General features: G+C 41.8%; 1 protein-coding gene and 1 pseudogene across 1 annotated transcript in view; one reads left to right on the top strand and one right to left on the bottom strand.

Moving 5' to 3' along the window:
- The window catches only part of PDE4D (phosphodiesterase 4D), a 1,572,405-nt gene that overhangs the window by 115,551 nt on the left and 1,436,198 nt on the right, over positions 1-20,656 (top strand). The window lies entirely within an intron of this gene.
- On the bottom strand, positions 9,028-9,440 carry LOC145517675 (histone H3.3A-like; annotated as a pseudogene).

The following is a 20,656-nucleotide window of genomic DNA, read 5'->3' as shown; positions in this document are numbered from 1 at the left end:
ACACTAAGTTGTTGTGTGCCTTGGTTCTGGTCCAGCTACAGAGGCTCCCATCTAAGGCAGCGCTGTGTGTTCGAAAGAGCTCTGGCCTGGGAATCAGAGGGTCTGGCCTCCAGACCTGGCACCAGTGTTACCTAGCATCTGGCATCACATCCCTGGGCCTCAAGGCCATGGTTTCTTATTAATTAAATGGAGGGTTAGACTAGATTTCCTGTCAATGGTTTGATTTGTAATTCTATAAGTGTGACAATAAGCTGGTAAGTCTTTGTGGTGAGGCATGGGCAGAGTTCTGGGTTGGTGGGTCTCGGAGGGTGGGAACAGGGAAAGTGAAAGTCGCTCGGTCGTGTCCGACTCTTTGTGACCCCATGGACTCTACAGTCCATGGAATTCTCCAGGCTAGAATACTAGAGTGGATAGCCTTTCCCTTCTCCAGGGGATCTTCCCAAACCAGGGATCAAACCCAGCTCTCCCACATTGCAGGCGGATTCTTTACCAGCTGAGCCATAAGGGAAGCCCAAGAATACTGGAGTGGGTAGCCTATCCCTTCTCCAGCGGATCTTCCCAGCCCGGGAATCCAGCCGGGGTCTCCTGCATTGCAGGTGGGTTCTTTACCAGCTGAGCTATTAGGGAAGGAACAGGGAGCAGTTATCAAGTATGGTCATGGAGTGCCTGGTTATGAGGGTACCAGGGACATATCACAAAGGTGAAGAGGGATTAACAATGGTAGTTTTAAGATGATAACTTTGTCTGAGTTCAATCTGATTTGTAAACATCACTTAGGAATTTTACTAGATGTGGAACATCAACAAAAGATCACCCACCCTGTGGGCCTGGAGTGAAGCCTGTTTACTGCTCTAACTGTGATCGTCAGCCCTGGGTACTCTTATGCCATGAGGGCTTGTGTATTATATTATGGAGAATTGCTGCAGGCCCCAAGGCATGACTGTCAAGGGGGTTGCAGCCGTGGACTGCCAGGAAGCTCTGGGCCTGGAGAGACTGGCTTGGCCCACAGTAGTTAAGAATGAAGCAGCGCTTTGTGGCTGTAGGTGCTCCAGGGAGCAGGAGTGGAGTGATCCGTTATTGAGTACCTTGCATATGCCAGGCCCCACAGTGGATGTTTCCATATGTTGTCTCATGTAAACCTCATAGCAGCTCCATGTGGTGGAGATTATTGCCTTTATGACACTAGTGAGAAAGAGACTCAGGGGAAAGTTGTAGAACTGAGACTTGACCATAAGATCTCTAGACAGTCAAATCTATACTTTTTCCCCCGAGTATGGCACACAACCTCCAGGATGTTCTGCAGATATTGCTTGTTAGAGTTTAGTGTTCTTTGCTTACAGGCATCATGGATGAAATTATGGTTCTCACATTATTGCTATTTCCAGGCTTTTGTGGTACAAAATAAACAGTCACCACCGTGGCCTCCTCAGCATCCACTAAGGGGTTGAAGTCATTACGTAGTTGTATTTTCCAGCTGTCAGGGTTCCATTGTAAGCTTTTTTCCTTTTTTTTTTCACACTTGGTTGATGAGGAGTTAGAGTTTTGTGCTTTCCCCTACCACTCTGAGAACTCATGTTTAGATTTTATTGAGACTCATTTCTAGTGTTTTGAAAGGTTAACAAAAACTCTGGCAGTTCTCTGGGTTTCTTATAAGATGTGGCTGGGGCGAGGGCAGAGTGTGTCAGTTTATTGAGCCAAACGTGCCTGCTGATTGAGGCAGACACTACAAACAGCTCCTGTAACAAGCGGCACCTTGCTGGAGGCTGGGCAGCCTGGTGGGGTCTCTGCAGGGTTGGAGTTTCCTGGGAAGTGCCTGTTACGACAAAGAATTAGCAGGTGCTCACGTTTAGCATATGGATCCCTAGGCTGGGGAGGGAGAGGCTGCTGAGAGCCCTGCATTGCCCTTGATCGATGCTGAGAGGTACCTTCACCTGCAACTGATTATCAACACAGGCCTCTAGCTGCCCAGTGGTCTTGATGCAAAAAACATGTGGGCTCTGTTTTTCGTCTTAAGGGAAGGACTGTGTGCTTGCTCCAGGGGCTGTATTATTAAGAGTTGGTGCTTCAGCAATAAGTAAACTGAAGGAAAATGTTCCTGAAACACGGTCTTTTTTAGTTTTATCATTATTTGTCCTTTGTGTCTTTAGATTTTTCATTATGAACTATATCACACATTCAAGAGTTTGTATCATGTAGCTTAAAGCCTAATAATGAAGTAAGCCTCTCTAATCTACTACTCACTTCTGGAATATAAGCCCTTCCCCTTTTGCATTCTCCTCCTCAGAACCACTTTTTTGAAATTTGTGTTTATCATGTCCTTGCTTTTCTTGACAGTTTTACTGCATATGATAGTTTATTAAGTAATTTTCATCTATTTAAAGTACAGCTTTTGTATAATAAAGCCCTGTGAACCCCATAGTAGTTATCCTGTTTACAAAGACTAGTTCTATTTTAAAATAGCTTAGTATGCCTTTGTCCCAAATGCTGTGTTGTGAAGTTGCCATGAAGAAGTTTGTGCATTCAGTAGTCTTCACCCCTCTACCCAATATCACATAACTCTCACTTTTAGTTCCATGAATGAATACATTTCACATTAGGATATTACAACAAGGAATTTATATGTCATTAAATATATTTGGGGTTTGATAAGAATTTACATTTAAGAATAGTGGGAAATTAATAAAAGACTTTTGAACCATATTCTCATCTATTTCTGCTTTCCCATTCTGCATTCTTCTGTAGTGAGTGAGATTCTGAGGAGGTAGTCCCTGCATGATATAATAATAATAATAATAATAATAATAATAAATAAATATGAGCCTGGTCATCCTTGTGATTTTCCACATCCAAAGATAGGATAAGGCTCACACGCTGAGATGGATTCAGTGGCAGCTCGTAATGTGGCTTGATGCTATTGTTCTGATTTAGCACAAATATTTAGGTCCTGTTACATAATGTATCCCTTAGGAATCTTCAAGGCAAGCAATTGAAACTGACTCTGGCTGGCTTAGGGATAAAAGGAATTTCCTAAAAGATATCAGGCATCTGGTAGAGTTGCTGTGAAATACCAGGCACCAGACTTAGAGTATGGGTGGGAACCGAGAGGCCAGATTCACAGTCAAAGTCATACCACAGAACCAGCCTGGTGAGCCATGGCTGCTGCCCTCACTGAACATGACATGGTGGCTCGTGTGCCCACTGCTGGTGTTGGCCTTGGATGCTGCTGCTCAGAGCTGCTGATGCTGCTGGTCTGGCAACTGGCTGCTGCCTCCTCAGCCAGCGGAACAAAGGCTCCCTGTTTGCCGAATCACCGAGCCCATGATTTGAAGCCCCAGGGTGTCTTGTTGCTCACGGCTAGCTCATCACCTGTGCCATAGTTACCAGAGGGGCTAGAAAAGCAGGTATCTGGCTACTCTGACTGCTTTACTGAAGTGGTTTTGTTTCCCAGAGAGACCTAGATGGCAGGAAATTTACCAAATTAGGCAGGGGCTCAGATGCTGGGAAGCCACTATGTGGCCACACATCATCATCTCATTTTATCCAGAGACATGGGAAGATCCCCTGGAGGAGGGAATGGCAAACCACTCCAGTATTCTTACGTGGAAAATTCCCTGGACAGAGGAGCCTGATGAGCTACAGTCCATGGGGCCCCAACAAGTCGTACATGATTGAGAACACACATACGCACACACACACACACGCACACACACACACATATTCCTTTGAGTCTTTCATTTTCCTTTTTGCTGACATCTTTTTTCTTTTAAAACATTATTATTCTATATTTCAAGTAGGAAATAGATAAAGAGATAACATTTACAGTTATTTTACTTTATAGCTTTCTTGAAGTTTCTGTAAGCAACACTCGGATGGAATATTGCATTGACTCACTACCCTCATCCCTTGAGCTCTCACATCCCCACCCCTAAAACTTGAGATGTTTGCAGTCTAACTCAGCAGTTCCACCCCCCCCATCCTTTATGCCTCAGTACTTATTACATTTACTTCTAGTTCTTCGTCTTTAAATTGAGAAAGCAGAGTCAAAACCAGACACCGTGATAATGGAATTTTATGTTGTGATCTTTGATTATACTTCTCTTTCAAGCCTCAGTATTTCACGTTGTGAATAATAATGTTCTTTGTAGGAAAAAATCCTTAATTTGAAATGTTGCAGATGGCCTTTTATCAGGAGGTAGGGACTGTCAAAATAAATAGATCTAATTATGAACCATTGTTGTGGAATGGACTGTCTTAAAGAAAAGAAGCCAAGTTTCCCCAAATTAAAAAAGACCTTACATTTAAAAAGTACCTTAGAATAATCACCTGTCTGTGGTTGATTGGCTTTCAACAAGTTATTCAGCAGATGAAGGCAGTGCGCTTTCTACTGGTACAGCTATTCTCAGAGCTAAGGTTGGGGAACTTGCTGGGACCTCACCATCGTTTCTTTACATGAACAGGATTTGGTTTAGGAGAATCCTACTGCACTAGTACATTGAAATGGAACATTAGTAAGAGTCTTGGGATTGAGCCATTTGTAAAAATGTCTGGGTTCTTATGGATCATTTTGGGAGCATTTTGTTGTTCAATCGCCAAGTCATATCTGACTCTTCGAGACCCTGTGGACTACAGCGTGTTAGGCTTCCCTGACCCTCACCATCTCCAGTCGCCCCTGTCCTTCACTATCTCCTGGAGTTGGCCCAAGTTCATGTCCATTGAATTGATGATGCCATCCACCCATCTCATCCTCTGTCACCCTCTTCTTCTTCTGCCTTCAATCTTTCCCAGTATCAGGATCTTTTCCAAAGAGTAAGCTGTTTGCATCTAGTGGCCAAAGTATTGGAGCTTCAGCTTCAGCATCAGCCCTTCCAAAGAGTGTTCAGGGTTGATTTCCCTTAAGATTGACTAGTTTGATGTCCTTGCTTTGTATGGGACTCTCAAGAGTCAACCCTGGGTTTTGGGTTTTCCCTGAAGATAAGGATGTGAGAGAGTTGATATTTCTCAGCAGGAATTCCTTGGTTTGGTGAACTGGTTTTGCTTTTGACAAAATATTTGACTCAAAGCAGATCATAGAATCCCACAGATCCATGGATATTCATGCACACTACCAAAGTCAAGTCCTTGCTGCTTCTCCGTCCTCAAAGAAAGAACTTAAACATTTGTGAATAGACAGTTTAGGAACTGTAATCTTGTAACTAGTGACTGAGAGTATTTGCTTCATTTGTAGTTAGTGGTTACTTGAGTTTGCCAAGGAAAGTTTAGAGGATACCAGATTTGAATTGATATAAAGATGACAGAATAAAAATCTAGATGATGAAAATCATCTTATCTTTTATTCAATATAGCTCCTAAAACTGCAATAAATAAGAGATTATATTAGTTGAAAACATACATAAATTTAGAAAATTGAGACATATCTGTAGATAATAACTCTCTCAGGGAAACATTTAATGAATTTTCTTTTTAAACATATGAATTAGTTCCCTGATAGAGTTAAATTAATATTTTACTGTGAAGCTTTTTTTCCCACAAGAATCTGTGGTAAATTGGTAAAGAAAAATAGACTAGCCATTTATTACTACAAGAGTTTATTGGTTGCTTTGGCCATCTCAGTATTTAGTGAGTGACTAAAGTGGAAACAGGACTTCCCAGGTAGTAAAGAATCCGCCTGCCAATGCAGGTTAGATGTAACAGATGCAGGTTTGATTCCTGGGTCAGGAAGACCCCCTGGAGAAGGGCACAGTGACCCACTCCAGTATTCTTGCCTGGAGAATCCAATGGACAGAGGAGCCTGGCAGGCTTCAGTCCATCAGGTCACAGAGAGTTGGATACAACTGAAGTGACTTAGCATACAAAGTGGAAGCAGTTTGAAATGCTACCCTTACTGTATTAGGTTTGGGTAAATCCAGAAATATTTGCTGTGTTTGGCAAAAATAATTATTCTGAAATAATTGTTGAGCTGAAATTTTCTGTTGCCAGTAAAAATTCACATTGCCAAGTCCTCTTTGCCTTTATCTTCTAAATCCAAGAGTATTTCAAGGGAAATTCAATACAAACATGTCTTATACCTTTAACTTCTTGATCCAATTAGCAGTTCTTTCTAATTGCAGTGGGTTATTCATGGGGTCTTTTTAAAAAATCTTACAGCTTGAAGGGGGGAATAAATGGAACTGATCCCCCCTAAGTACTGAGGACAAATGTACAATGCTCAAAGACTCTCAGCTTAGAAAAGACTTTCTCCCCTCTTGGAAAATCAGGCAGCATGGAATCAAGGACCCAGCTCCCATGGTCTTTTTATGAAGTTGTTTCAATTTGTGAAACATCCACCCTGTTTAGGTTTAAGTTGGTTGTAGCTTGGGCCCCACAAAAGCAGGTTCTGGGATTTATATAAGCCCTTGATTTATTGGAACACATCTAATGGTGTGAAATTCACTGACTCCTGTGATATGAGCTTGCATCTGGGCAAGACCCACCAGAGGCCAGGAAGTTCACAATCAGATCTTTGTCCCTGAGAACACTTATCAGCTTCTATGAAATCCTCACCTGGCTCCATAAAAGCAATAGTTGCAACTACCTTAGGGGAAGTACCCAGTTAAATATGTTTCAGGTTGGCAATTCTTTTCCGTGAATATGAAGTTCAGAGTCTTCCCTGTAGTATCCTTCTAAGGGGAAATTGAGGAAGGAATAATTGATCATGAGAGTTGTACTTGGAAGCACAAGTGGGAGGCTGGTGCTCCCCATTTAAAGAAGTTGCTTTAAACTTCTTTCAGCGACTTTCTACGGGACAAGAAAAGGCATTTCCCCTTGATGTTGGGAAGCAGTAGATGGGATTAATTTCTTGATCAGTCACTCAGTACTGTCTCACTCTTGGTAACCCCATGGATGGCAGCACACCAGGCTTACCTGTCCTTCACCATCTCCCGGACTTTGTTCAAACTCATGTCCATTGAGTCGGTGATGCCATCCAACCATCTCGTCCTCTGTCGTCCCCTTCTCCTCCTGCCTTCAACCTTTCCCAGCATCAGGGTCTTTTCTGATGAGTTGGCTATTCCCATCAGGTGGCCAAAGTATTGGAGTTTCAGCTTCAGCATCAGTCCTTCCAATGAATATTCAGGATTGATTTCTTTAGGATTGACTGGTTTGATCTCTTTGCAGTCCAAAGGACTCTCAAGAGTCTTCTCCAACACCACAGTTCAAAAGCATCAGTTCCTGGGTACTAAGCCTTCTTTATGGTCTAACTTTCACATCTTTATGTGACTACTGGAAAAACCATAGCTTTGACTAGATGGTCATTTGCAGCAAAGTAATGTCTCTGCTTTTTAATATGCTCTCTGAGTTTATCATAGCTTTTTTTCCAAGGAGCAAGCATCTTTTACTTTCATGGCTTCAGTCACCATCTGCAGAAGATTTTGGAGCCCAAGAAAATGAAGTCTGTCACTGTTTCCATTGTTTCCCCATCTACTTGCCATGAAGTGATGGGACTGGAGGCCATGCTCTTCGTTTTTTGAATGTTGAGTTTTAAGCCAACTTTTTCATTCTCCTCTTTCACTTTCATCAAGAGGCTCTTTAGTTCCTCTTCACTTTCTGCCATAAAGGTGGTATCATCTGCATATCTGAGATTATTGATATTTTTCCCAGCAATCTTGATTCTGGCTTGTGCTTCATCCATTCCAGCATTTTGCATGATGTACTCTGCATACAGGTTAAATAAGCAGGGTGACAATATACAGCCTTGATGTACTCTTTTCCCAATTTGGAGACAGTCTGTTGTTCCATTTCTGGTTCTAACTGTTGCTTCCTGACCTGCATACAGGTTTCTCAAGAGGCAGGTAAGGTGGTCTGGTATTCCCATCTCTTGAAGAATTTTCCACAGTTTCTTGTGATCCACATAGTCTAAGGCTTTAGCATAGTCAATGAAGCAGAAGTAGATGTTTTTCTCAAACTCTCTTGCTTTTTCTATGATCCAGCGGATGTTGGTAATTTGATCTCTGGTTCCTCTGCCTTTTCTAAATCCAGCTTGAATATCTGGAAGTTCTTGGTTCACATACTGTTGAAGCTTAGCTTGGAGAATTTTGAGCATTTCTTGCTAGCATGTGAAATGAGTGCAACTGTGCAGTAGTTTGAACATTCTTTGACATTGTCCTTCTTTGGGACTGGAATGAAAACTGACCTTTTCCAGTCCTGTGGCCACTGCTGAGTTTACCAAATTTGCTGGCATATTGAGTGCAGAAGTTTCACAGCATCATCTTTTAGGATTTGGAATAGCTCAGCTGCAATTCCATCACCTCCACTAGCTGTGTTCATAGTGATGCTTTCTAAGGCCCACTTGACTTTGCACTCCAGGATGTCTGGCCCTAGGTGAGTGATCACACTGTCGTGGTTATCTGTGTCATTAAGGTCTTTTTTGTATAGTTCTTTTCTGTATTATTGCCACCTCTTGTTTTTGTTTTTTATAGTTTAATGTATTTTAATAGCAAACTTACAGGAATAGCACAGAAGGCAGACAGCATTAAAAACATGTACTTGCATGTAGGACAACTCAGTTAGAAATGTATAGTGAATGGACAGAATCTACTGTATGATAAAAATGCTGCAAACACCATTTAGTTGCAGTCAATAAGAAATTTACTGGTTTTTAAAAAATCCAAATGCTTGCATTTTCCAGAAAAAGTTAACAAGTTTATTTATAATTGTTATAAAGTTGAACTGCTGAAAAACTTGTTCACTGAAACATTTTGACTTGCATTAATGCTTTGTGTTTCTGCATTTATATTAAAAATTCACACACAAATGAAAATAGAAGAACTGCCAGTACTGGATTTCTGTCCCCTATTTTACCACATGCAATCATATACTTAGGTACCTTTTGACCCCATGGGAAAAAAAAATAGGTAACATTCAGAACTACCAATAACGTGACTACTGGAAAAACCATAGCTTTGACTAGATGGACATTTGCAGCAAAGTAATATCTTTCAGACATTTTTTTTTTTTTTTTTAAGAATGATATGTTCCCATCATAGTAAATTTTTAAGCATGTTCTCCACGTATGCAGCATGCTAGCTGGATGTCTTTTGGCTTAATTGTTACATGTTTGTCATGGATAACACACAGGTTGGTTGGTGTCTTCAAAAAGCCAACCAGATAGGCCTCACTTGCTTCCTGCAAAGCACCAGTAGCTGCACTCTGGAAGCGCAGATCTGTTTTGAAGTCCTGAGCAATTTCTCACACCGGGCGTTGGAAGGACGTTTGCAAATCAGAAGTTCAGTGGCCTTCTGATAACGTCTAATTTCATAGAGTGCCACAGTGCCAGGCCTGTAACGATGAGGTATTTTCACCCCTCCAGGAGAAGGCGCACTCTTGCCAGCTGCTTTTGTAGTGAGTTGCTTCCTCGGTGCTTTACCACCAGTTGATTTGCAGGCAGTCTTCTTTGTATGTACCATGGTATAGAGACCTCCTTACTTACCCCCCTTCTCCTTCTGCTGGAGCTTGGCGAGCTAGAGGTGGCGCTGGCGTTGGAGAGCAATGCCGGCACATTGGTGGCTGCGAACACCTTGCCACCTCTTCTTAATATCTTCTGCTTCTGTTAGGTCCATACCATTTCTGTCCTTTATTGTACCCAAATTTGCATGAAATGTTCCCTTGTCATGATGAGATCTCTCGTCTTTCCCATTCTATTGTTTTCCCCTGTTTCTTTGCATTGTTCACTTAGAAAGGGTTTCTTGATATTCTTTGGAATGCTGCATTCAGTTGGGTATATCTTTCCTGTTGTCCTTTGCCTTTTACTTCTTTTCTCAGCTATTTGTAAGGCCTCCTCAGATAACCATTTTGCCTTTTTGCATTTCTTTCTTTGGGGGATGGTTTTGATCACTGCCTCCTGTACAGTGTTACAAACCTCCATCCATAGTTCTTTAGGCATTCTGTCTATCAGATCTAATCCCTTGAATCTGTTTGTCACTTCCACTGTATAATTGTAAGGGATTTGATTTAGGTTATACCTGAATGGTCTAGTGGTTTTCCCTACTTTCTTCAATTTAAGTCTGAATTTTGCAATAAGGAGTTCATGATCTGAGCCACAGTCAGCTCCTGGTCTTGTTTTTGCTGACTGAGTAGAGTTTCTCCATCTTCACCTGCAAAGAATATAATCAATCTGATTTTGATATTGACAATCTGGTGGTGTCCATGTGTAAAGTCATCTCTTGTCCTTTTGGAAGAGCTGTTTGCTATGACCAGTGCATTCTCTTAGCAAAACTCTGTTAGCCTTTGCCCTGCTTCAGTTTGTACTCAGAACCTTCAAATAGGAAGGTTCAAATTCTTATTCACATTTGGATTGTCTGTACAATATTGTCATCATAATCCAGGTAAAGGTAATGTAGGACTTGTACTGTGGGTAGCACTGTCTGTTTTAATTCTGATTTGTCCAAAGTATGTAAGTGATAATTTGTATCATTTCTTTCAGGTAGCAAAACAATCAAAACCACCATCAGTACAGACTCGGGGTATCCTTGGTGCTAGAGATGTCTATCATAATAATGATTCCTTACATCGTGTGGAGTTTGACATTTCTAGAGCTTTTATAAACATTACCACATTTCATCTTCATAATAGCCCTGTCAGGAGGTTTTATTATTTCCATTTTTCTGTTGAGAAAAGGGAGTCTCAGTGATGGTAACTGAGTTGGTCAGTTGCAGAAAGGGTCTTCAGTGGATGTCTTCTGCCTCTAAGTCTGGGGAAGTTTGTACTGTACCTCAGTAAGGATTTAGGACAGGAGCAAATGTAAGGGCTCAGTATGTATCTGGATAAGAAACATCACAGCTATGAAAGTGATGGGAGACATCTTGTCATTTCTTAGATCATTCCAAAGGATGATGTGATTGGGAAGAGAGAATGGCCATCAATGAGTTCCACATCCTCATCTCAGAGATCTAGGAATATGTTAGGTTGCTGGACAAAGGGAAATTAATGTTGTAGATGGATTTAAGGTTGCTAATCAGATGATCTTAAAATAGAGAAATTGTTCTGGATTATCTGTATGGGTCTCACATAAGAAGGGAGGCAGAAAAAGAGAGTCAGAGGGAGATGTAACTAAGGAAGATTGGCCAGATCCACGTGACATTGCCAGCTTTGAAAATGCAGGAAGGGGCCACACACCTTCCTGGGGTTGGAGATGACCTTTAGAATCTGAAAAATGCATGGAAACAAATCTTGCCCTAAAACTTCCTGAAAGAGACAGAGCCAGGCCACACCTTATGTTAGCCCACTGAGTCCCACGTTGCACTTCTGACCTACAAAACTGTAAGACAATGAAGTTTTGCTGCCTTGTGCAATGACACCCCACTCCAGTACTCTTGCCTGGAAAATCCCATGGACGGTGGAGCCTGGTAGGCTGCAGTCCATGGGATCACTAAGAGTCGGACACGACTGAGCAACTTCACTTTCATTTTTCACTTTCATGTATTGGAGAAGGAAATGGCAACCCACTCCAGTGTTCTTGCCTGGAGAATCCCAGGGACGGGGGAGCCTGGTGGGTGGCCGTCTATGGGGTCGCACAGAGTCGGACGCGACTGAAGCGACTTAGCAGCCGCAGCAGCAGCCACTAAGTTTGTAGTAATTTGTTACAGCAGGAGTAGAAAACTAACCCAGGCGGATGGCTGTTAAAGCCAGTTCTGTAACTCTTTTCAAAGCAGGCAATACAACTAGGAACCTGTGTTATCACCATGTGAGAACAGTTACAGGTTGGATCGATAGTTCATTCAATTATTTATTAATAAATATGTCTGGCACATCTACTTGATGCCAGGTACTATTCCAGCACCAGCAATAAACAAGACATAAGAAAACCCTGTCTTCACAAAGGTATCGTTGTATTATAAAAGGGGAAACAGGCAGTAAATAAGTAAAATGCATCATATCCTCTATAGTGAGAAGAAAATTATAAGGAGAGGATGAGAGGAAGTGGTGTGTGTATAGTGGTTTGTAAATTTTAGATGGGGCTTCCAAGGGCTGCTTCATTGAGAAAGTGAAATATAAATAAAGACCTGAAGACTTATGTCAGGAAGAGGAGACAAGCCACAGAACTTTCTGGAGAAGAGAGACCAGAACAAAGAAAATGAATGCAAAGGCTCTGAAGACAAGAGGGGTCCTGACATGCTGATGGATCGGAGAGAGTAGGTTGGTGAAAGTGTGGTTGAAATTTCTGGTGTTTCATTCAGCATCTCCTTAACAGTGGGTTTGCAAGCTGCTTGTTTTTGCATGGGGTAGGAGCATGTTCGTTTGACCATATCAGTTTATTCAAAAGCAAGCGTTGTTTTAAAATTAAGATAAATATTAAATTGATTTATAAATGAGACTGTTAATTAAACCCCACATACTTCACATAATTTCACATTCCGTGACCAATAAAAGTTGCTGAAGAATGAAAAAAAAAAAAAAAAGACTAAAAGACTTCTGGAGTGCTTGGTTGATTTGAATAGTGGCTTATAGCCTCATCAAGCCTGGAGTTGGAGCTTTTTCTCCTCAGCTTGTGGCCCTTTTTTATCACCTCTACTGCAGAGCGAAAGCAGACCATTTCCAAAAGTCTGCCTAAGGCAGCCTAAAGCAGATAGTATCAGAGAATTTTTCAGTGCTGATAACCAATTTTATGGATCAGTCATTTGATTTAATGATGAGAATGGGGGAAAGTGATGCAAATAATGTGAGTACCAGTTGGCATTTCCTTGAAAATCTTAATAACTCTTGCTTTTCAAAGAGTTGTATGGTTGGGTAGTGCCTGTAAACAGCCTGACTTGGGAATGCTTTTAACCCAGTCAACGGTTCACAGCGTGATGCTGGGAAAGGTCAGTCTCTTTTGTCTCTCATCACATTGCTCATATCTAATAGAATCTCTCAGAGGAACTTTTACCCCTCTGTCTTCAGACAGAACCCACAGTCACTAGCCCCCTAAAGCCATTGTGTAGCACTTCTTTAAAGGAATAGGCTACACTGAGTACTTCAAGTGATCCTTGCAATGGAGGGGTAAACACCTGCAGCTAAGAAGGAGCCGAGGGTGACCAGAGAGGAGCAGACCAACTGGCGGTAGTAGGTTGAGTTGCCTCCAGACTCATCCTGGCAAGAGGGACATGTAAGAAGTGCCAGAGCTTGGTCTCTCACACAGCAAAGATCTGTGGTGGAGCAAACTACAGGAAGAGAAAAGATGACCCTAGAGGTATGCGGCAGTCTAAAATCATGGCCTCAAAATTCTTTGATGCTCTTCCTGTCAAGAAGCAAGGCTTTACACCTCCTCCCTATGAACCCTCTCATGGTGGCTTGACCAACAGGGTGGAGCAGAGGGACACTGTGTCTGAGTCTGAGTGCAGGCCTTAAGAACTGGTAGTTTCTGCTTACAGTCTAGTGAGGCAGTTGCCATGCTGTGGGGAAGCTAAGCCTCCCCCACGCAGGTGCACGTGGAGAGCCGCCTTAGAGCAGATCCCCCAGTGCTGGTTGGGTCACCCCAGTTGGCATTTCATAGAGCAGAGGGCTGTGCCTGCTGATCCCTGCTCAGACTGTGAGAAAATGAAATACATACTGTTATTTTAGCCTACTTACTTTTTGGGGTAGCTTGTTGTACATTTAAAATTGCAACAAGGTACATTTTAGGAGAAGGGACAGAGAAATGTCAGGTCTCATATAGGATTGTTTTGCTATTTCAAGTGTATTTAATGTGAAGCATATGATTAAAATCACTGTTAGCCATTCTGAAATTATTGACTTTCCTCAGAAAAATGCACATATTTTAACCATTTAGGTACAGTTTCAGGAGTTTCAGGCCCTCCTATGTTTTTCCACAGGCACATAGACCTCAGCTAGAGCGTCTCTTCACTGCTGTTTGTTATAAAGTGGAATTTGGCATAAGCACAGAGAAGGATGAGGGAAAGGACACCAAACTTTGTTATTAGACTTGTGTTTTATTCTAGCCCTTTCATTGACTTGCCCATTATTGGTGGATAAAGTGCAAAACCTCTGTACTGCAATTTCTTGGATGATAAATTGTGTCCTTTCTTTCTTCAAAGGAATGTTGAGATTAAAAAAAAAGGAAATGAATGCTTAGAAAAGTTGTAATTTGCCCCTCAGAGGTACTTAAGGAATATTTGTTGAGTTAATTGCTAGTTTTTGTTATCCATTGGGGATTGCTTGATTGGGTAGCCCAAACCTTTAAGGGCAAGATGTTGCTCATAAAACAACTCTGAGACATGGACACCAGGCAAAGAGTATCAAGGACTATAGGAATTTTGAAAAGGGGAATTAAGTACAGCATGACCTATTCCCTCTGTTCTCCTTAGTTCTGTAGTCAAACAGAACTAAGAGAAACTAGGAGAGAGAAACTAGGAGAAACAGTAGCCTGCAAAGATTGGTATCAGTTTACACCAAAGCAAAACTCTGCTCACCAACACAAGAACTTGGAAGCAGTATACACAGAGATCTTACAAAATACAAAAACAGAAACCGCCTTCAGCATTGGCGTCATTGGGTAGAAAGTCTATTTACATTAGTCCTTATGAGGTCGGCAAAACATTTTGAATATCAACTCTTTGGCTGCCTACAGTGAATCTGAAAATATTAAATAAAATATAAACGGCTGACCTGACTTCTGAGTAGGGTGTTCCAAAATTTCTTCTTTGCTTTCTCCTGCAACAGCTTGCATTGTTACTGTATTTGTAGATTTCTGTCACCTCAGATGAAAGGATCCTGACATTGGTTAGGGTATAAAACCCAAAACACAGGTGATGGAATGGAACACCCAATGTTATAACCTCCAACAAGGAAGATCCACTGTGGTTGTTTTCCTTTCCATTGTGTAACCATAAGAATAGGGAGGGGCAGGGGAAGAAAAAGCTGAAATCACGTCCACATGGATTGAAGGCAATTTAGTTTCCATCAGACGCAGTGACATTGATCAGTGAATTGAAAAATCTTGAACAACAGTTGCCCAGTACAAACTGTGTCACAGGATCCAGTTCAAAGGTATCTGCAATTTGTGTAGTTTTCACATCAATGTAGGTGGAGTCAATCTGGGCTGAACTAAAACGACCTTCGGAAATAGTTTATCACCTCTTCTTTTTAGCAACTAATATCTTTAAAAAAAAAAACCCCTACCCCAAAATATGAATTTAATCCTTATTCAGGTTTGAGTACATTTGCATGTAATAATTGCTTATGGTGAGTCAGTCCAGTGAAAGTTGAGGGGAAGACTACCCGTACCCCACACTGCATTGATTTTCTGCCGATCAGCATTGAGGGGGGCAGAAGTCTTCTGCAGGGACAGTTCAGCTGGGGCACAGAGGCAGGTGACCTTGAGGGACCAGTAAAGTAGGTCTTAGGAGGTGATTATATCACTTTTTTCTTTCTTCTGTGTGTGTGCATGCTAAATTGCTTCAGTCATGTCCAACTCTGTGCGACCCTATGGACTGCAGCATGCTAGGCTCCTCTGTCCGTGAGATTCTCCAGGCAAGAATACTGGAGTGGGTTGCCATGCCCTCCTCTAGGGGATCTTCCCGACTCAGGGATCGAACCCACAACTCTTACATCTACCTGCATTGGCAGGTGGGTTCTTTACCACCAGTGCTACCTGGGAAGCCCTTCTTCCTTCTAGGGGTATCTAACTATAAAGACAGGTTCAGTGTAAAGCCCACTCACTATCAGACACTTGAAAGTGCCTGAGTGTGAAAAGTTGAAATGTGCTCACAAAATACCCATGAGTGAACATATAGAAGATTTTTTCTCAGGGGTTCCCTGTCAGAGTCTCTTAAGCACTCAATTTCCCTTGAAGGAAACCAGTGCCAATAAAGAGACACTTAAAGAAGCTGAGGCAAAGTAAACCATATTGATTTATATAAGGAAAAATTAGAAGATATTTGCCTCTTGGCAGGAAAGCTATGACAAACCTAGACAGTATATTAAGAAGCAAGGGCATTATCTTGCTGATAAAGGTCTGTATAGTCAAGGCTATGGTCTTTCCAGTAGTCAGGTACAGATGTCAGAGTTGTACCATAAAGAAGGCAGAGCGCTGAAGAATTGATGCTTTCAAACTCTGGTGCTGGAGAAGACTCTTGAGAGTTCCTTGGACAGCAAGGAGATCAAACCAGTCAATCCTAAAGGAAATCAACCCTAAATACTCATTGGAAGGACTGATGCTGAAGCTCTAGTACTTTGGCAACCTGATGTGAAGAGCTGATTCATTGGAAAAGACCCTGATGCTGGGAAAGATTGAAGGCAGAAGGAGAAGAGGGTGACAGAGGATGAGATGGTTGGATGGCATCACCAATTCAATGGACATGAACTTGGGCAAACTCCAGGAGATAGTGAGGGACAGGGAAGGCTGGCATGCTACAGTTCGTGGGATCACAAAGAGTCAGACATGACTTGGTGACTGAACAACAACAAAGGGAAAATATTCCTACCTAGCAATTTTTTAAGAAAAGCATGTACTAAAGGGAAAATTGCTCTTCCTACCCCCCCCAGTTCTTTCTTATGCTCTGTTTTGTTTGCTGTGTTAATTGGAGATTTACATTATTTATTCTGTATGATATCCAGACCTTTCAGGAATTATTTGCTATTTTTCCAGTTGTTCCTCCTTCCTGGCCTTGAGCGTGGTGCTGAAGCAGCAGAGAGAAATCAAGCATAGTCCCTACTTGTCAGGAGTTGACACTCCAGCCAGCTGGCCTAACCACAACCAGTAACTACCATACAGTTTGGTGAGGGAGACAGTTTGACAAGGCACAGCAGTGACACTGGTGCAAGAGTTTGACTTAGGGGCAGGAAATTGAGGGGAAGCTTGAGATCTTGAGATGGGGAGGGATATGTGAGCTGTATCCTGTCAAAAAGTGGTGGTATTTCAGATGGAGGGGAAGAGGCTTGGGAGGTAGAGGTAGCCATTCTGGGAAGAGGAACTAGTAAGTCCAAAACACAGAGGTGGCAATGGCCTTGTGTGTTTTGGGAACCGTTGGGAGGTAGGTAAGGCTAGAGCGCGTGGGTATTAGACCAGGAAGCCTGGGAAATGATGAAAGAAGGAGACGAGCAAGGAATGTCTGGTGGGCTGTGCAGTGGCACCTGGAGTCTATCTAAAGCCCCTGGGAGCCTCCCAAGGATTTCTCAGAGTCCCTCGGCAGCCATGGTTCCTACACAAGCCAACAGTGACTGGAAATTTGCTAGACTCCAAGGAGGCAGGCCCAACGAGGGGGAGTTAACCCCCTTGGTAGCAGCCCTGAGACAGTGATGGATAAATGTCCCAGCTTCCTGGCTCCTGAGTGGGGCAAAACTGCAGTTCATCCTCTGGTGTCCTGGAGGCCCCCACTGGATGGAGCCCCACTGCTCACAGCAGTGATCTGATCGTTTTCACACCAGTATTTCTCCTCACCCCTGCCGTTCTTACACGCCCCTTACACTTGCTCCCTGGGGTCTCTTCTTCAATAATATTTGCACTTAAAGTCTTAGCTCAGAGTCTGTCTCTTGTGGAACCCAACCTAAGCCAGTTTTTTGGGAGATGGGGAGAGATACGGTCATGCAGGTAGACTCTACATGGTTTTCATGAGCATGAAGGTAAGAGGAGAGGATTCGAGAGCAATTTAGAAAGTACAGTTTGTACAAATTACAGCTTTGCTGGATGTATCGTAAGAAGGGAAGGAGTCTCAGGTGACTCATGGTTTGGGCTTGTGAACTAGGGGACTCTATTAAGCAAGATAAGGACCACAGGCTGGGGAATAGAATTTTTGGCAACATATAAGGAATTTGGATTTGATTATGCCGAGTTTGAAGAATTGCCACAGACAGTGTGAAGCTTAGAGGAAAGAAGCAGCTTGGAAACCCCAGCATTGAAGCCAGGCATCATTTCCTAAGTAGCAGTGGAAGCTATGTTGTGAGTGTGGGCAGGGGCTGTGGGGAAAACCCAGCAAGGACAGAACCCTGGGAGTACATGCCAAGCCTTACCAAGCGTATGGGTGAGGAGGATCTGCTAAAGAGAAATAAAAGACCAGACAAGGGCCAAGAGAGCGATGTTGCAGAAACTAAGAGAGAGAAAGTGTCAGGAGAGGGAGAAAACAATGAAGAACTTCCGTGAGGTAAGCCTACACATTTCCATTGGATGTAGACATTGGGTGGTAAATGGTATCTTTAGGAAGTTGGTATTAATTTGGATCAATTAGAGAGGCAGGAGGGGTTTCCCCCTTAAGAAATCTAATTTTATTACTTGGAAAATAGGTTCAACAAGAAATGCCTAGAAGGGGGATTGTCTTAATAAATAGATGGGCATAATTTCTAATTCTAGGTAAGTATGATTTCAGTTAGCGTGCCAAAGGATACAACCCTCTATTTAGATGATTTGTATGAAATCGGAGACTTACAAAGCTTCAAGTTTGTTGTCCTAATTGGGCAAGATTTTTCCTTCTAAGCTAGCAGTTATTTTATTTATTTATTTTTTAAGTTGGTCCTACTCCTGTTCAAGGAGCTTCCCAGGTGGTAAAGAATCCACCTGCCAATCCAGGAGCTAAAGGGGACGTGGGTTCGATCCCTGGGTTGGGAAGAGCTCCTGGAGTAGGAAATGACAACCCTCTCCAGTCTTCTTGCTGGGATAATCCCATGGAGAGAGGAGCCTGGCAGGCTACAGTCCATGGGGTCACAAAAGAGTCAGACACAACTGAGCGACAAGCATGCATGCACTCCTGTTTAAAAAACAAAGCAAAACAAAGTTTAATTTTATAGCTGGTTTTGAATAACAGTGATACTTTCTGTGTGCTATTTAATCTCTATGGTTAGACTGGGTAAGTATTAGAATGACTCCTCTACTTACTTTCCAAGATCCCTGGGGAGGTACTTCTCTGTGCCCCAGTTTCCCCATCTGTAAAATGGAGGTGATGTTCTGAGGTAATATAACCTCAGAATGTTTCTCTCAGTACAATTGAGTTAATTCTAGTAGTGTACTTAAAACCATGTCTGGCATAGACTAAGTGCTTAGTACCTTTTAGTATTGAAATACTATTTATTAGTGTTTTTCCTGCTTATTATCCGTTTCTGTTGTTAAAAATTGGGAGACAGTATGATGTAAAGGAATAATGGTTTGACTAGAAAACAAAAGAGTAAGGGTCTATTCTCAGCTTTTTCTGTCAACTCCACTCATTTCTCTGAGCTCACTTTTCTTCATTTGTAAAAGATGGAGGTTGGAATACAAAACCTTTGCCAGTCTTGGCTTTAATATTCTGGAAGCCTACCATTTGCTTGGGGCATGGGAGGTAGCTGATTTACATAGTAGTCTTAGCTATAACATGTTTTTCCCTGAGGGAAAGATAAATGGGCAAAAAGGGAAATCTGAAAACCTTTCAACTAGGCTTTCTGAAAAGTGTGCTAAATGTTTTAGTTTATTTTCACACAATTCCTTTCTTGGGCTGAAATGTACAAATCAATTGCTTATGTTCTCTTTGGATGGCTTATCTTTTCTTTTTGTGTATATCCAGTGATTTTTCGTTTTTGGCATTTTAAAATCCCTTTTATAGAAAAATCAAAAAATTTTCATGCATCCATTTCATTTGTTAATGCTATAATCTGTATAAAACCAGCCCACTTAAATTAATCTTTTACATCATAAATATGACATGAAAATAAAGTAATAATTATATGATCTGCTATTTTCTTGTATCTTAACACAGTTTTGAGGTCTGAAAATTGGTCCCTTTTCTAATTTTGCCCTTAATCCAGTGAATTTTTCCTTTGATGAGTTATTTTTCATGTGCACACATGGGGGAGCTTTTGAGACACTGGTTTGGATGTTATACGTCAATGGCTTGCCCAACAACTTGAGTCTGGGGTGATGGAACAGAGTTCTCCATCATGAGCGGTATAATAGGCTGAAATTTCCTTAGTGTTTGTTGTCTGTTATGAGGTCCTAGGAACAATTCGTTCTTCTCTCCTTAAAGTAGCTGTGTATGTGCATTCTCAAGCCAAAAAAAGGAAGATTTTAGCAGGTTTGTTTTCTGATGCCTCAATAAGAAGCATATGGGACCTAAAAGCATGGTGGAATAGAAAAAAAAAAAAAAAATCCTACCTGAAAGGAGAAGAAGAAAAAGTGAAAGGTCAGAGTTGAGCCTGACACTCTTGGCTTCTTGCTCTGTTTGCTGTTGGAGGAAAATGCAGAAAAATAGAAAGTGCTGTATTAAGTGAAAAGAAGCCTCTGTTTCACAGGCCCTGAACTGGCTTTTTCATTTTCTTTTTTTTGACCCAATTTAAAAAAATAATTTTTAATGTAAATAAACACATAAAGATCGCCCTGGTGGCAGCTGCACAGCCACATGACGAGTGTCACAGGTGGCTGGGGCTTCCCTTTGTCCCAGCTTATTTGGATTATCAGCAGCATCATAGTCATGTCCAGATGCTTTTCTCATGAAGCAGGGTTTTGAATGCCTTTGAAAATGAAGATACTATGAGAAAATCAATACTGCTGATTTTTTTTTACTGCTATTTATATATCAACAAAAACCCATTAGCAGTTATCTTAGTTGTGTAAAGTCTATGGTATAGCTGGATTAATATAAATTTATATAAAATTAAACAGACCATTCTTTGTGATGAATGGGAAATAGGTAAACGTAGCTTCCCCTTCTCACTGGTTTTGGCTCCCAAGGCAGCCAAATTATAT

This window comes from Giraffa tippelskirchi, chromosome 8 (genome assembly GCF_054371585.1).
Source record: "Giraffa tippelskirchi isolate mGirTip1 chromosome 8, T2T-mGirTip1v1.2.pri, whole genome shotgun sequence".
NCBI lineage: Eukaryota > Metazoa > Chordata > Mammalia > Artiodactyla > Giraffidae > Giraffa > Giraffa tippelskirchi.
Note: the sequence above shows the minus strand (reverse complement) of the source record. Positions and strands in the feature narration are given on the sequence as shown.